We start from the raw sequence: 18,381 nt of genomic DNA on the forward strand, positions 1-18,381 counted from the left end.
CAAGGCCTAAAATTGTTTTGTAGGTTTATGCATCCGGGGGCTCAAGTTGGATAATTTATAGCGGGTGCACAAACCACATGACTGGAGAGTAAATGATGTTCTCCTCCTACGAGAAAAACCAAGATCCCCAAAGAGCTATCACATTCAGGGATGGTAATCAAGGTTTGGTCAAAGGACTTGGTAAAATTGTTATATCACCTGACCATTCTATTTCCAATGTTTTCTTGTAGATTCTTTAGACTACAATTTGCTTTCTGTTTCTCAATTATGCAAAATGGGTTACAACTGTCTTTTTACGGATATAGGTGTTACTGTCTTTAGAAGAAGTGATGATTCAGTAGCATTTAAGGGAGTATTAGAGGGACAGCTATACTTAGTTGATTTTAATAGAGCTGAACTTGATACTTGCTTAATTGCTAAGACTAATATGGGTTGGCTCTAGCATCGCCGACTATCCCATGTTGGGATGAAGAATCTTCGCAAGCTTCTAAAGGGAGAACACATATTGGGACTAACCAATGTTTATTTTGAGAAAGACAGGGTTTGTAGCGCATGTTGAAAGTCGCCTAGAGGAGGGTGGATAGACGAAACCTGAAAATTATAGCTCTAAATACAAACTAGATCCTTGATTAGTGGTTAGAACAAGATTCACAATTATCGGAGTATAAAACTAAGACCTTTGCTTGCAATGAGTATTGTTTTCAAAGAGTGCGGAATTTAATCAATAACAATACTATTAGAAATGTTAGTGGAGAATAATTCAAGAGGGCTTAGTTAAGAAGAAGATAAACACAAGATCTTTCTTGCGAGGAGTTGCTTCTCTAAATGAGAATTTAACTTGAAGCAACACAAAATAATGTTAGCAAAGAGTAGCGCAAGAGAACTTAGAAAGGGAGAGAACAAACAAATCACAAGCAATAAACACACGAGACACAGGTGATTTGTTTTACCGAGGTTCGACCCTCGAAGGCCTAGTCCCCGTTGAGGAGTCCACTAAGGACGGGTCTCTTTCAACCCTTTCCCTCTCTCAACCGATCCCCAAGATAGGCGAGCTCTTCTTCTTCTCAAGGATCACTTAAGACCCCACAAGGATCACCACACACTTAGGTGTCTCTTGCTAGCTTTACTAGCCTCCAAAACTTTGGAGGAAGTTCAATGGGAGTCAAAACTCTACGCACAAATGAACGCAAGATGTAGCACACACTTTCTCTCAATGAATCTTACAAGGCACTAGAGCTAAACTCTCTCAAGAGGCTTTCTTTTGCTTGCTCTCTCTTTTGTGGCACTTGTGTGGTTTGTAGTGGTTTAAATCTTGTGTATAGGATGGATCAATGAATAGAGGTGGTTGGGAGGGCTTGGATATGTCAACTATATGACTTGGAATGTTGCTTGGGCTCCAACCACTTGAAGTGGCCAGTTGGGTGGTATTTATAGCCACCAACCAAATTGTAGACGTTGGAGAAGGCTGCTGGCGATGGACGCACCGGACAGTCTGGTGCGCCACCGGACAGTGTCCGGTGCGCCGCCACGTCGTCCTATCGTTAGGGCTTGGAGCTGGTCGACCGTTCGAGGCTCTGTCCTCATGTGGCACCGGACAGTCCGGTGTCACACCGGACAGTCCGGTGCCCCTCTGACCTGCTGCTCTGACTTCTGCCGCGACACTGTGCTGCACTGTTCATCCGTCAGAGTCGACCGTTGCACGCAGATAGCCGTTGCTCCGCTGGTGCACCAGACAGTCTGGTGAATTATAGCGGAGCTGCGCCTGGGAAACCCGAAGCTAAGGAGTTCGAGTTGATTTACCCTGGTGCACCGGACACTGTCCGGTGGCACACCGGACAGTCCAGTGCGCCAGACCAGAGAGCACTTCGGTTTCCTTTTTGCTCCTTTCTTTTGAACCCTAACTTGTTCTTTTTATTGGTTTGTGTTGAACCTTTGGCACCTGTAGAATGTATAATCTAGAGCAAACTAGTTAGTCCAATTATTTGTGTTGGGCAATTCAACCACCAAAATCATTTAGGAAATGGTTTGACCCTATTTCCCTTTCAATCTCCCCCTTTTTGGTGATTGATGCCAACACAAACCAAAGCAAATATATAAGTGCAGAATTGAACTAGTTTGCATAAGGTAAGTGCAAAGGTTGCTTGGAATTAAACCAATTTACATTTTCATAAGATATGCATGGATTGCTTTCTTTATTTTAAGATTTTGGACCATGCATGCACCACTTGTTTTGTTTTTGCAAATGCTTTGGAAATTCTTTTTCAAAATCTTTTTGCAAATAGTCAAAGATATATAAATAAGATTTTGAGAAGCATTTTCATGATTTGAAATTTTCTCCCCCTGTTTCAAATGCTTTTCCTTTGACTAAACAAAACTCCCCCTTAATGAAATTCTCCTCTTAGTGTTCAAGAGGGTTTTAGATATTAATTTTGAAGAGGTTATACCAATTTGAAATTATATCAAAAATAAGATACCAATTTGAAATCCTTTTGAAAAACTTTTTTTAATACAAATTGAAAGGGCACATTTTTAAATTGAAATTGGTTGGTGGTGCGGTCCTTTTGCTTTGGGCTAATACTTTCTCCCCCTTTGGCATGAATCGCCAAAAACGGATACTTGTGAGTGAAATATAAGCCCTTTTGCAAACTTTCTCCCCCTTTGGTAAATAATGTAGGAGTGAATATTATATCAAATTGGAGAGTTGGTGGAATACCGGCAAGGAAGGATAATACCGAAGATGTAGAGTGGAAGCGATGTCTTTGCCGAATACTCCATTTCCCTTTCAATCTAAGACTTAATACACGAGATGCTCATGGAAACATATAAGTCTTAGCCTTGGCACAATAGAGATAGGAAATATGCAAATGTACCAAAGGAAAGAGACATGGTTGAAAGGATATGTCAAATAAGCTTAAACAGTTCTATATAATGTAGATTGCTTCCCCTAAATATGTGCCTTGAGAGGAGTACAAATTTTGGCCTTAAATGCCAAGTGCACATAATGAGAACATATCGTCACCATAGAAACTGTGAAGTGCAATGTGTAATAAAAAGTGTGATGCTCATGATAGACTTATGCACTTATGAAAGCATGTTGGAATCATTTTAAGCAATTACCCTTAAGGATTTCAAAGAGACTTAAGGACCCTCCACCTTTGAAACAAAGGTAGCTTATCCTCGTTACAAGGTTAAGCTTTAAGCTCTTTGACAATAAAATCACTTCACCTAGTTTTAACAAAAAATCCATTAATGCAGGAATGAAATTTTTGAGAGGTTAAACTAGGTATGAAGCAGGGATAGGCATAGACATGCTTTCTCTTCCTTTTATACAAGATATGCAAGAAATGTATAGACAAGGAAGATTTAGGTACATGTAAAAAATGAGAGGAAGTAATTTTACCCTTTTGTACCTTCACATAGAGACGCTCTCTTTATTGTGCTTTGTCCTTAGTCTTAGTTACTTAAGACCTAAATTCAAGACAGTGTATGGAAATATTTTGCACAAGAGAGAGTTCTACATCTAGTGATCCTTTTCTAAGTCATTGTTATTATATATCAAGTAGATCACAAATTGCATAAATATATCATGAAATCTCCTTTTAACTTAGTGCATATCAAGAGATATCGATTGAAATTATAAGAGGCACTAAGAAGCATAAGTGTTGATTGAGGTTATTCAATGATCAAACACACAACAGATGCGATCAAAAGAAGAACATAGGCATTAGATTATCAAACAAGCTTAAAATAGGAGAATCCAGTAAATATGCTACTTTAACAATGAAAGTTACAATCCTTGATAAAGGTGACATTACTTTACCAAGATGGATTAAAATGTAGAAGCATACTTCATGAGAAACTTATTCTCATACTTGAGACTATATGAGAATACTAAGATGAAGAATTAGTCTCAATATAATCAAGATATAGAAATATGCTCCCCCTAAAGACATGCATCAAGGTTTGAAAGAATTGGACTCACTTTTAAAGACAAATAGGGAGAAGCATTATTCATCTTGATCAAGGCTTATAAGATTTGCAATAAATAACTTATGCCTAGTTATTCTCACAATGAAAAAGATTTAGAATGCTTACAGCCACACCTTGATTGTTTTGAAGATCTCATTATCCAATTTGGTGTTGTTGCTCATGATGTCTTCATTTTTCATTTGAGTGTCCTCCCTTTGTAGTTGTCTCTTTTTCCTTCCAAACTTATTGAAAATACTCAAGAGAGATGTTAATAGCACAAGGGAGTATATGATGAAGGATGATTTCTTTTAGATAAGAAATACAAACAATTTATCATACACAAGACACACAGACATGAAGTAAAATTCTTAACATTAGTGCACATCATTAGAAAAGAGGAATATGCACCTTTTGAACATTTGGATCAATCATAGGAATTTTACTTCTTCATATTGATTTTATTATCACAACTTAAAAGCATATCAATATGAGAACAGATATAGCAAAGGCATGAATTAGATTCTAATGGACAAGTGCATTTTATGAGAATGAGATTGAATGGACAGGTGGCTGACTTAAGTCCAATAAGGAATCTATTCTTCACATAGGTAGAATTTAGAGTAAATAACCATTGATGGGAACTATTTTTGATTAAGAGGATGAGTTCCCATACCTTTGCTTTTACCTTTCTTCCTTTGGGTGAAGAGTAACCCTTTAGGCTTGTGGTTTGCATTTACTTTCTTGTAGATTTTCATAAGTAGGCTCAAGAGATATGTCATTAGTAACACAAGCACTAGTTTCCCTTTGTGTAATCATTTTGATAAGGAATGCAAAATAGATTACTAAAGCATGGAAACTTTATAATATGAACTAGGTTATTTCATGATTTATGCTTAATTTTGCTTACAAAACAAACATAGATAATTCTTTAAGATTATGGGAATAAATCTAATTCATAACATGGAGAGCGATAAATATAGAAGAATCATATCCAACTTAAGCAAGAGGCAAAACAACATAAATCATTGGATTTACTTTTCTTTTCATGTTAGATTGCGCATCTCAATGAGAAACTTATTCTCTACATGTGAGACTACTTAGGTTATTTAGACAAAAACATTAGTCCCACGATCTCCAGATATAAAGAGAGATTCCCTTTATAAGTGTCCTAAGGAATTGAATTCCTTACGTGACACCTTATTCTTTTAAGAACATGGAATATCTCTCTATATCTAGAACATGCCAATAATAGGATGATTAGTGTAAAGCATGCCATGAGATACTTACAATAATTTAAAGCATGTAGATTGCCATGGTATAGAAATGATGAATATACAATCTACCATATGAGAGTAATTTCTTCAAAGAACGGTGACATAATTTAAAAATATTTGAAGTGCTTTCTTTTTCTATGTGACTACACAAGACACATAAGAAATGATAATTTAAGATACTTGCACTTAGAAGCATAATTGTTACCATCCTTTGGCTTTCCTCCATGTTGTAGGCCTTGACTTTTCGGCATAGGATTGATTCTTTATTTCCTACAACATCAATATCTTCTCCGAGATGATATGAGTTTTAGATATAACAATTCAAAATAACTTTGGGTCAATCTTGGATATAGATCGTTGAAGATTGATAGCTTGAGTTAATAAAAATTGAATTGACTCTCTCAAGCACCTCAAAGCTTCATACCATCTCCTTTTCCTGCAAAGCTTGTCAAGCATATTTTGGTACCCATCGCTTGATGGGTCCATTAAGGTTAGTCAACAAAGATCTAGGAACCCAAGAGTCCTTTGTGTTAGCATTTGGTAAACTCATTACCTTTCTAGCACAAGTTGCAGTTTTGGGTTGCCTAGTTACATGAGAAATAATTAACAAGCTAGAGGTGGGATAGTTACCCATGGGACAATCTTTGCATTGATGTCCCTTCTTTCGGCATATGTAGCAAAGGCGATCTTCAAGTCTTGAAGATTTCTTCTTTCCTTGTTTCTTGCCTGCTTGGATGTTACCTTGTATGGAGGCATGGTTGAGGCTTTTGGAAGAGGTATTGATTTTCTTCTTTTGTTCCCTCCTCTTGGCAATCCTCAAGTCTTTGACATTTTCTTCAAGGGATTTAGTGCATGCCATGGTTGTCTCCGTCTCAAGCTTCTTCACCATGTGATCACGGTTATCTTGAGAAGGTTGAGTAATGCACTTCCCTTTAAGTTGTGTCAAGCTCATCTTTAGCCTCTCATTCTCTTCTTTGAGCTTTTGATATGTATCAGCTTTTGTTCTTGCAAATTCTAGCTCAAAGGAAGATTTGCTTGTCAACGAACAACAAGCTTTAGCACATGGTAATATAGTTTCAATTTGAATACATGTGCATGAGTGATGTTGTTGGGATTTTAAGTTTTTTATTACAACCTCATGAGCAATGTTTAATATGATATGATCATCCATAAGATTTTCATTAGAATATAGAAGCATATCATATTTTTCTTGAAAAGCTAGATTTTCATTTTTTAGCTTTTCCATTTGGTCTTTAAGCAAGGCATTCCTATTTACTAATTGAGCGATACACTATAAAGAGTTATCTTGCTCAATTGAAATAGTTTCATACCTTTGGACCAAATCAACATGAGAGCACTTTAGCTCCTCATGTTCTTTAGTCAACTCGTCAAAGCGTAGCATTTTCATGGAGAGAACATCTTCTAGCATTTGACGAGCTTCGCTTTGCTCTCTCGCTCTTTTTAGAAGTTTGATCATGACCGCCTTATCTTCTAGGCTTAGATGAGCGTAGAGTTGCATGAAGCTTCGTTCATCCTCCTCGTCCTCATTTGTGCTTCCGCTATCATTTTCATTAGCCACACAACATATGTGGGAATCGAAATGGGAAGACAAACCTTTTGGAGAGGTGGATTCATCGTTTGGTCTCCATCGTTCATTTTCTTCCCGAATTGTTAGTGGAGAATAATGCAAGATGGCTTAGTTAAGAAGAAGATAAACACAAGATCTTTCTTGCAAGGAGTTGCTTCTCTAAATGAGAATTTAACTTGACGCAACACAAAATAATGTTAGCAAAGAGTAGCGCAAGAGAACTTAGAAAGGGAGAGAACAAACAAATCACAAGCAATAAACACACGAGACACGGGTGATTTGTTTTACCGAGGTTCGGCCCTCGAAGTCCTAGTCCCCATTGAGGAGTCCACTAAGGACGTGTCTCTTTCAACTCTTTCCCTCTCTCAACCAATCCCCAAGATCGGTGAGCTCTTCTTCTTCTTCTCAAGGATCACTTAAGACCCCGCAAGGATCACCACACACTTAGGTGTCTCTTGCTAGCTTTACAAGCCTCTAAAACTTTGGAGGAAGTTCAATGGGAGTCAAAACTCCACGCACAAATGAACGCAAGATATAGCACACACTTTCTCTCAATGAATCTTACAAGGCACTAGAGCTAAACTCTCTCAAGAGGCTTTCTTTTGCTTGCTCTCTCTTTTGTGGCACTTGTGTGGTTTGTAGTGGTCTAAATCTTGTGTATAGGATGGATCAATGAATAAAGGTAGTTGGGAGGGCTTGGATATGTCAACTATATGACTTGGAATGTTGCTTGGGCTCCAACCACTTGAAGTGGCCGGTTGGGGTGGTATTTATAGCCACCAACCAAATTGTAGCTGTTGGAGAAGGCTGCTGGCGATGGGCGCACCGGACAGTCCGGTGTGCCGCCACGTCATCCTGTCGTTAGGGCTTGGAGCTGGTCGACCGTTGGAGGCTCTATCCTCATGTGGCACCAGACAGTCTGGTGTCACACCGGACAGTCTGGTGCCCCTCTGACCTGCTGCTCTGACTTCTGCCGCGACACTGTGCTGCACTGTTCATCCATCAGAGTCGGCCGTTGTGCGCAGATAGCCGTTGCTCTGCTGGTGCACCGGACTGTCTGGTGAATTATAGCGGAGCTGCGCCTGGGAAACCCGAAGCTGAAGAGTTTGAGTTGATTCACCCTGGTGCACCGGACACTGTCCGGTGGCACACCGGACAGTCCGGTGCGCCAGACCAGAGAGCACTTCGGTTTCCTTTTTTCTCCTTTCTTTTGAACCCTAACTTGTTCTTTTTTATTGGTTTGTGTTGAACCTTTGGCACCTGTAGAATGTATAATCTAGAGCAAACTAGTTAGTGCAATTATTTGTGTTGGGCAATCCAACCACCAAAATCATTTAGGAAAAGGTTTGACCCTATTTCCCTTTCACATGTCAAGCAGGGAAGCAAGTTGGTGTTCACCATCCACACAAGAACATCATGACGACCGACAGGCCGCTTGAGCTACTCCACATGGATCTATTCGACCCGATTGCTTACATAAGCATCGGCGGGAGTAAGCATTGTCTTGTAATTGTGGATGATTATTCTCGCTTCACTTGGGTGTTATTTTTGCAGGATAAATATCAAACCCAAGAGACCTTAAAGGGATTCTTGAGATGGGCTCAAAACGAGTTCGGCTTAAGGATCAAAAAGATTAGAAGCGACAATGGGACGGAGTTCAAGAACTCTCAAATAGAACGCTTTCTTGAGGACGAGGGCAACAAGCATGAGTTCTCTTCTCCCTACACACCTCAACAAAATGGTGTAGTGGAGAGGAAGAATAGAACTCTACTTGACATGGCGAGGACCATGCTTGATGAGTACAAGACTTTGGACCGGTTTTGGGCGGAAGCAATGAACACCGCTTGCTACGCCATCAACCATCTCTACCTTCAGCGAATCCTCAAGAAGACATCATATGAACTCCTCATCGGTAAAAAGCCCAATGTTTCATACTTTAGAGTCTTTGGTAGCAAATGTTTTATTCTTGTTAAAAGAGGTAGAAAGTCCAAATTGCTCCTAAGGCTGTAGAAGTTTTTTTACTTGGTTATGACTCAAACACAAGGGCATATAGAGCCTTCAACAAATCCACTGGATTAGTTGAGGTTTCTTGTGACATTGTGTTTGATGAAACTAACGGCTCTCAAGTAGAGCAAGTTGATCTTAATGAGCTAGATGATGAAGAGGCTCCATGTGTCACGCTAAGGAACATATCCATTGGGGATGTGTGTCCTAAGGAATCCGAAGAGCCACACAAGCGCAAGATCAACCGTCATCTTCTATTCAAGCATCTTCACCAACTCAAGATGAGGATCAAGCTCAAGATGATGAAAATGAAGATCAAGAAGAGCCACCTCAAGAGGAGGACAATGATCAAGGGGGAGATGCTAATGATCAAGACAAGAAAGATGATCAGGGTCCAAGACCGCCACACCCAAGAGTCCACCAAGCGATACAACGAGATCACCCCGTGAACTCCATCCTCGGTGATATTCATAAGGGGGTAACCACTCGATCTCGTGTCGCTCATTTTTGTGAACATTACTCTTTTGTGTCTTCTATTGAGCCATACATGGTGGAAGATGCATTAAGAGATTTGGATTGGATGTTGGCAATGCAAGAGGAGCTTAACAACTTCACGAGGAATGAGGTATGACATCTTGTCCCACGTCCTAATCAAAATGTTGAAGGAACCAAGTGGGTCTTCCGCAACAAGCAAGATGAGCATGGTGTGGTGACAAGGAACAAAGCTCGACTTGTGGCCAAGGGATATTCACAAGTCGAAGGTTTGGATTTCGGTGAAACCTATGCACCCGTAGCTAGGCTTGAGTCAATTCGTATATTACTTGCCTAAGCTACTTACCATGGCTTTAAGCTTTACCAAATGGACGTGAAAAGTGTCTTCCTCCATGGACCAATCAAGGAAGAGGTCTATGTTGAGCAACCTCCCGGCTTTGAAGATAGTGAGTACCCTAACCATGTGTATAAACTCTCTAAGGCGCTTTATGGGCTCAAGTAAGCCCCAAGAGTATGGTATGAATGCCTAAGAGATTTCCTTATCACTAATGGCTTCAAAGTCGGTAAAGCCGATCCTACTCTCTTTACTAAAACCATTCAAATGATTTGTTTGTATGCCAAATTTATGTTGATGATATCATATTTGGGTCTACTAACAAATCTACTTGTGAAGAGTTTAGTAGGATTATGATTCAAAAATTCGAGATGTCTATGATGGGGGAGTTGAAGTATTTCTTAGGATTTTAAGTCAAGCAACTCCAAGAGGGCACCTTCATCAGCCAAACTAAGTACACTCAAGACATACTCACCAAGTTTGGAATGAAGGATGCCAAACCCATCAAGACACCCATGGGAACCAATGGGCATCTCGACCTCGACACGGGAGTTAAATCCGTAGATCAAAAGGTATACCGGTCGATGATAGGATCTTTACTCTATTTATGTGCATCTCGACCGGATATTATGCTTTTTGTATGCATGTGTGCAAGATTCCAAGCCGATCCTAAGGAAGTTCATCTTAGGGCCGTGAAAATAATCTTGAGATATTTAGTTCATACACCTAAGTTTGGTCTTTGGTACCCCAAGGGATCCACTTTTGATTTAATAGGTTACTCAGGTGCTGATTGGGCAGGGTGTAAAATTGATAGAAGGAGCACATCAGGGACTTGTCAGTTCTTGGGAAGATCTCTGGTGTCTTGGGCTTCAAAGAAACAAAATTCAGTAGCTCTTTTTACCGCCGAAGCCGAGTACATTGCCGCAGGCCATTGTTGCGCGCAATTGCTTTGGATGAGGCAAACCCTTAGGGACTATGGCTATAAATTAACCAAAGTCCCTCTCCTATGTGATAATGAGAGTGCAATCCGCATGGCGGATAATCCCGTTGAACATAGCCGCACTAAGCACATAGCCATTTGGTATCACTTTTTGAGGGATCACCAACAAAGGGGGGATATCGAGATTGCCTATGTTAGCACCAAAGAACAATTAGCCGATATCTTTACCAAACCACTAGATGAGAAAACCTTTACCAAACTTAGGCATGAGCTAAACATTCTTGATTCTAGGAATTTTGATTGATACTTTGCACACTTAGTTCAATTATATACCTTTGATCATATCTCTTCATTTGCTATGACTAATGTGTTGTTCAAGTGTATTTCATGCTAAGTCATTGATTGAAAGGGAAATGGAGTCTTCAGCGAAGACAAGGCTTCCACTCCATTCTATCGGTATTAGTTACCCATCGTCGTCACTCCGCATCGCTCTCAACTTTGGTATAATCTTCACTCATATTCATTTGTGTCGGGTACCGTAATTATGGGTACCCCAACACTCCTAAACACAGCTGGTAAGCACCCTCAGCACAAACTGCAAAGACTGATGGGCACGATTCAGGTCAAGGCCTCGTCTTCCAAGGGACGCAATCTCGCCTCGCCCGAGCCCGGCCTCGGGCGGGAACAGTAGTCCCGGACGAATTCACGCCTCGCCCGAGGGCCTCCTCAGGCAGTGGGCGCACCCTCGGCTCACCCGAGGCCCAGCTCGAGCAGGCTTCATCGAGAAGCAACCTTGGCCAAATTGCCTCACCAACCGACCGTATCGCAGGCGCATTCAATGCGAGGATCACCTGACACCTTATCCTGACACGTGCGCCGCAGTCGGCAAGGTCGAAGTGACCGTGGTCACTTCGCCCCTTTACTATCCGATCTGACAGGAAAACAACGCCGCTCGCACCGCTCCGACTGCTGTGCCAACCACCCAGGTAAGGCTGACAACAGCCGAGTTCAGCCTCAGGCGCAACAGGAAGCCTCGCCCGACCTTAGGCCTCGGCCTCGGGAGGAGATCTTCGCCTCGCCCGACCCTAGGACTCGGCCTCAGCCTCGGCCTCGGGAAGAATCGTGTCCTTGCCCGACCCCAGCCTCGGCCTCAGGAGAAGTTTCCGCCTCACCCGACCTTGGGCTCGGACCGACCGCACCACAGGGGATACATCATTACCCTACCCCTAGCTAGCTCAGGCTACGTGGGAACAAGACCGGCGTCCCATCTGGCTCGCCCCGGTAACAGGTAATGATGGTTCCCTGCATGCGTCCATGACGTCGGTGGTTCTCAGCCCCCTACAGAAGCAAGGAGACGTCAGCAGGATCCCATTAGTACCGCCAGCTGTGCTTCTACAGGGCTCATGCACTTCTCCGACGGCCATGTTATCGCGTACACAGGGCTCAAGCACTTCTCCGACAGCCACGTTGGCATGTACACAGGGCTCAGGTACCTCTCTGCTAGACACGTTAGCGCATAGCTACACCCCCCATTGTACACCTGGACCCTCTCCTTTCATCTATAAAAGGGAGGTCCAGGGCCTTCCTGCGAGGGGGTCGCGCGGAGGGACGAGCAAACGAACAGGCTCACTCCTTCTCTCTCGCGAATGCTTGTAACCCCTACTACGAGCACCCCCTGGTGCGAGATAACACGAGCCGCATTTTCCCTCTTGTGTTCCATCTTGCGCCAACCCATCTGGGCAGGGGCACAAAGCGATAAAATTCACTGGTCGGACCGATTGAGGGTCCCCTGGGGTCTGAAACGCCGACAGTTGGCGCGCCAGGTAGGGGCCTGCTGCGTGTTAACGAACAACTTCCCGTTGAGTTCCAGATGGGTAGTCTTTAGCAACCTCTTCAGCCCGGGACGGTGCTCCGCTTCGGGAGTCTCGAGTTCATGTCCCTTGACGGCAGCTACGACATGGTACTCCTCCCCCCGCAGCGTGACAGCAACAACAACGGTCGTCAGCTCGCCCGGCGGCGGCGAACTCGACGACGTCTTCCCCCCGTGGCGGAAGAGCAGCATCCGGGTTTGCCCTGCCACACTCCTCGCTGTAGGAGGAGGAGACGGGGCAACCGTGGCCAAGCTGGAGGTGGCACCTCGTCGACTGTCGGTCCAGAGCGAGTCGACAACGCCGGCACCCCAGTGGGGGACATGTCGGGCGTTGTCCTCGCACCTGAGACAACAACGGATGTCGTTTCCCCGCAACGTGCCAACCCCAAGCGGACTGATGACGCCAGCACTCTCGCGAAGGACTTGTTGGGCGTTAACCTCGTACCTGAGATAACGGTGCAGTCCGTCCCCGACGCGATTTCCCCACCGTCCATCGACCAAGAGGCCCCCGGGTTCCGAGGAAGAAGACGACCCCGACTCCGGTTGGGATTTCTCCGGGCTCCGTGATCCCAGTGCCATGCAAGACTTCATGACCGCATGTGACTACTGCCTCTCCGGTTGCTCTGATGATGGCCACAACCTTGACGATGAGGGTTGTGGCCCAAGTCGCGAATGTTTCCACGTCGATCTGGGGGATCGCGACGAAGGCAACCACCTCGGTATGCCGGAGGATGACGATCCCCCTGTGCCTGCTTCTCGCGTTGACATCCCGCAGGAGCTAGCTGTGGTCCCAGTCCTTGCGGGGGGTCAGGACACACAGCTCGAGCAAATCCGCGAGATGCAGGCCAAGCTCGACGAGGAAGCAGGGCAACTTGTGCAGCTCCAGCAAAACATCGAGCAGGAATGAGCAGGCCGAGCACTCGCTGGAGAAACGCGTCATCGGGCCCGGGACGTCCAACGTCGTATCGTTGACGATGCCAGGGCAAGGCTGCCCCCAGCCTCTAGCGGGGTCGGCCAGAATCTAGCTGCAGCGGCAATACTACTCCGAGCAATGCCGGAGCCATCCACCACCGAGGGGCGGCGTATCCAAGGAGAACTCAAGAATCTCCTGGAGGATGCTGCGGTCCAACGGGCCGAAAGCTCTGCCTCCCGAAGGCAAGGGTGCCCCCCGGAGCATCGCTCAACAACTTCCCGACTCATGTGGGAGGCCTCGGTCCACACCGGGCACACGCGGGACGGGACGCCTGCAGCCCCGGGTCGCCTCGGCGACGAGCCACACCATCGCAACCGTCGGGCCCGCCTCGACGAGAGGGTGCACCGAGGCTACCACCCCAGGCGCGGAGGACGCTACGACAGTGAGGAGGATCGGAGTCCCTCGCCCAAACCACCAGGACCGCAAGCCTTCAGTCGGGCCATACGACGGGCGCCGTTCCCGGCTCAGTTCCGGGCCCCGACTACCATCACCAAGTACTCGGGGGAGACAAGGCCAGAGTTGTGGCTTGCGGACTACCGGCTGGCATGCCAGCTGGGAGGGATGGACGACGACAACCTCATCATCTGCAACCTCCCCCTGCTCCTCTCTGACGCTGCCCGGGCCTGGCTGGAGCATCTGCCTCCTGCGCAGATCTCCAACTGGGACGACCTGGTCAAGGCCTTCGCTAGAAATTTCCAGGGCACGTACGTGCGCCCTGGGAACTCCTGGGATCTCTAAAGCTGCCGCCAGCAGCCAGGGGAATCCCTGCGAGAGTACATCCGATGGTTTTCAAAGCAGCGCACCGAGCTGCCCAACATCACCGACTCGGACGTCATCGGCGCGTTCCTCGCCGGCACCACCTGCCGAGACCTGGTGAGCAAACTGGGGCGCAAGACTCCCACCAAGGCGAGCGAGTTGATGGACATCGCCACCAAGTTCGCCTCTGGTCAGGAGGCGGTAGAGGCCATCTTCCGGAAGGACAAGCAGCCTCAGGGAAGGCAACAGGAAGACGTCCCCGAGGCGACCGCCCAGCGTGGCACGAAGAAGAAGGCGCAAGCAAAGCGCGACGCCGCTGATGCAGATCTCGTCGCTGCTGTCGAGCACCGGAACCCACGGAAGCCTCCCGGAGGGGCCAACCTGTTCGACAAGATGCTCAAGGAGTCATGCCCCTATCACCAGGGTCTCGTCAAGCACACCCTTGAGGAATGCATCATGCTTCGGTGCTACTTCCATAAGGCCGGGCCCCCGGCGGGAGATGGCAAAGGCAAAGACAACAAGAAAGAGGGCGACAAGGAAGAGGAGTTTCCCGAGGTCCACGGCTGCTTCATGATCTACGGTGGGCAAGTGGCGAACGCCTCGGCTCGGCACCGCAAGCAGGAGCGCCGGGAGGTCTGCTCGGTGAAGGTGGCGGCGCCAGTCTACCTAGACTGGTCCGACAAGCCCATCACCTTCGACCAAGGCGACCACCCCGACTGCATACCAAGCCCAGGAAGGTACCCGCTCGTTGTCGATCCTGTCATCGGCAATGCCAAGCTCACCAAGGTCCTCATGGACGGAGGCAGCAGCCTCAACATCATCTACGCCGAGACCCTCGGGCTCTTGGGGATCGATCTGTCCACGATCCGAGCCGGTGCGGCACCCTTTCACGGGATCATCCCCGGAAAGCGCGTCCTGCCCCTTGGACAACTCGATTTGCCCGTCTGCTTCGGAACTCCCTCCAACTTCCGCAGGGAAACCCTCACATTCGAGGTGGTCGGGTTCCGAGGGACCTACCACGCGGTGCTGGGGAGACCATGCTACGCCAAGTTCATGGCCATCCCCAACTACACGTACCTCAAGCTCAAGATGTCAGGCCCCAATGGGGTCATCGCCGTCGGATCCACGTACCGACTGAAAGGGAAATAGGCTCACACCTTTTTCTAATTAATTTTGGTGGTTGAATTGCCCAACACAAATAATTGGACTAACTAGTTTGCTCTAGTCAATAAGTTTTACAGGTGCCAAAGGTTTACAACAAGCCAATAAAAAGACCAAAGATGGATCAAACAAAGAGAGCAAAAGACAACCCAAAGGCACCCTGGTCTGGCGCTCCGGACTGTCTGGTGCACCACCAGACAGTGTCCGGTGCACCAGGGAACTCGAAGCTGAACTTGCCACCTTCAGGAAAATGGGAGGCCGCTCCGCTATAATTCACCGGACCGTCCGGTGAAGCACCAGACAGTGTCCGGTGTGCCAGCGGAGCAACGACTACTTCGCACGCAACGGTCGACTGCAACGCATTTAATGCGCGCCTGCGCGTGCAGAGGACAGAGCACGCGTAGAATGCGCACACCGGACAGTCTACAGGACCTGTCCGGTGCACCACCGGACAGCCCAGAGGCCCCACCAGTCAGAGCTCCAACGGTCAGAACCCAACGGCCTGCTGACGTGGCTGGCGTACCGGACAGTGTCTGGTGGCGCACCGGACTGTCCGGTGCGCCATGCAACAGCAGCCTTCCAACGGCCACTTTTGGTGGTTGGGGCTATAAGTACCCCAACCACCCCACATTCAATGGCATCTAAGTTTTCCATCTTCAACACATTATAAGAGCTATATCATTCAATTCTAGACACAACCAAAGAGATCAAATCCTCTCCCAAGTCCGGAATCACTCCAAATCAAATAGTGACTAGAGAGAGCGACATTTGTGTTCATTTGAGCTCTTGTGCTTGGATTGCTTCTTTTCTTTCTCATTCTTCTTGTGATCAAACTCAATTGTAACCGAGGTAAGAGACACCAATTGTGTGGTCATCCTTGTGGGAACTTTGTGTTCCGTTTGATTGAGAAGAGAAGCTCACTCGGTCTAAGTGACCGTTTGAGAGAGGGAAAGGATTGAAAGAGACCCGGTCTTTGTGACCACCTCAACGGGGAGTAGGTTTGCAAGAACCGAACCTCGGTAAAACAAATCCTCGTGTCTCACTCTTTATTTGCTTGCGATTTGTTTTGGCCTTCTCTCTCGGACTCGTTCATATTTCTAACGCTAACCCGGCTTGTAGTTGTGCTTAAGTTTATAAATTTCAGATTCGCCCTATTCACCCCCCCTCTAGGCGACTTTCAATTGGTATCAGAGCCCGGTGCTTCATTAGAGCCTAATCGCTCGAAGTGATGTCGGGAGCATCCGCCAAGAGGGATCTCGGGACCGGCAACAAGTCCGCAAGCTCGGGGAGAACACAATCAAGGGAGTCCGCCCACAAGCACAAGGAGGAATCCTCTTCCTCCATCAAGTCCCATCGGATAGGTCACAAGAAGAATAAGATGAAGAAGGTGGTCTACTACAAGACCGACTCTTCGTCACCCTCCACCTCTGGCTCGGAATTGGCATCCACCACTTCGAAGCGCCATGAGCGCAAGAAGTATAGTAAGATTCCCCTTCGCTATCCTCGCATTTCTAGACGCACTCCATTACTTTCCGTTCCATTAGGCAAACCACCTATGTTTGAAGGTAAAGATTATTCTATGTGGAGTGATAAAATGAGGCATCACCTAACCTCACTCCACAAAAGCATATGGGATATTATTGAGTATGGAGTGCAGGTACCAAAGAAGGGAGATAAGGATTACGACTCCAAGGAGGTCGAACAAATCCATCACTTCAACTCCCAAGCCACAACTATACTCCTCGCCTCTCTAAGTCGAGAGGAGTATAATAAGGTGCAAGGGTTGAAGAGCGCAAAGGAAATTTGGGACGTGATCAAGACTACGCACGAAGGAGACAAGGTGACCAAGATCACCAAGCGGGAGACGATCGAGGGGGAGCTCGGTCGCTTCCGGCTTCACCAAGGGGAGGAGCCACAAGAAATGTACAACCGGCTCAAGACCTTGGTAAACCAAGTGTGCAACCTCAGGAGCAAAAATTGGGATGACCATGAAATGGTCAAGGTTATTCTTAGATCACTCGTTTTTCTTAACCCTACTCAAGTTCAATTAATTCGTGGTAATCCTAGATATACACTAATGTCTCCTGAGGAAGTAATAGGAAACTTTGTGAGCTTTGAGTTGATGATCAAAGGCTCCAAGAAAATCATCGAGCATGGCGCCTCCTCCACACCCGATGTGCAACCCGTTGCATTTAAAGCAACGGAGGAGAAGAAAGAAGACTCTACACCTAATAGGGTCCCCATCGATGCCTCCAAGCTCGACAATGAGGAGATGGCGCTCATCATCAAGAGCTTTCGCCAAATCCTCAAGCAAAGGAGGGGGAAAGACTACAAGTCCCGCTCCAAGAAGGTTTGCTACAAATATGGTAAGAACGGTCATTTTATAGCAAAATGTCCTTTATCAAGTGACAGTGATAGGGATAACGACAAGAGGGGCAAGAGTAGAGAAAAGAAGAAATACCACAAGAAGAAGGGAGGCGATGCCCATGTGTGCCGCGAATGGGACTCCGATGAGAGCTCCTCTGACTCCTCCGACGACGAGGACGCCGTCACCAAAGGGCTCCTCTTCCCCAACGTCGGCCACAAGTGCCTCATGGCAAAGGACGGCAAAAGGAAGAAGGTAAAATCAAAATCCTCCACTAAATATGCACCCTCTAGTGATGAAGATCATTCTAGTGACGAGGAAGATAATTTACGTACCCTTTTTGCCAATCTTAACATGGAACAAAAAGAAAAATTAAATGAACTAATTAGTGCTATTCATGAGAAGGATGAACTCTTGGACTCCCAAGAGGACTTCCTAATTAAGGAAAACAAGAAACATGTTAAGGTTAAAAATGCTTACGCTCTAGAAGTAGAAAAATGTGAAAAACTATCTAGTGAGCTAAGCACCTGCCATAATGACATTACCAACCTTAGAATGAAAATGCTAGATTAATTGCTAAGGTTGATTCAAATGTTTGTAATGATTCAATTCCCAATCTTAGAGATGATAATGCTAGTTTGCTTGCTAAGATTGA

This window comes from Zea mays, chromosome 6, assembly GCF_902167145.1.
Source record: "Zea mays cultivar B73 chromosome 6, Zm-B73-REFERENCE-NAM-5.0, whole genome shotgun sequence".
Lineage (NCBI taxonomy): Eukaryota > Viridiplantae > Streptophyta > Magnoliopsida > Poales > Poaceae > Zea > Zea mays.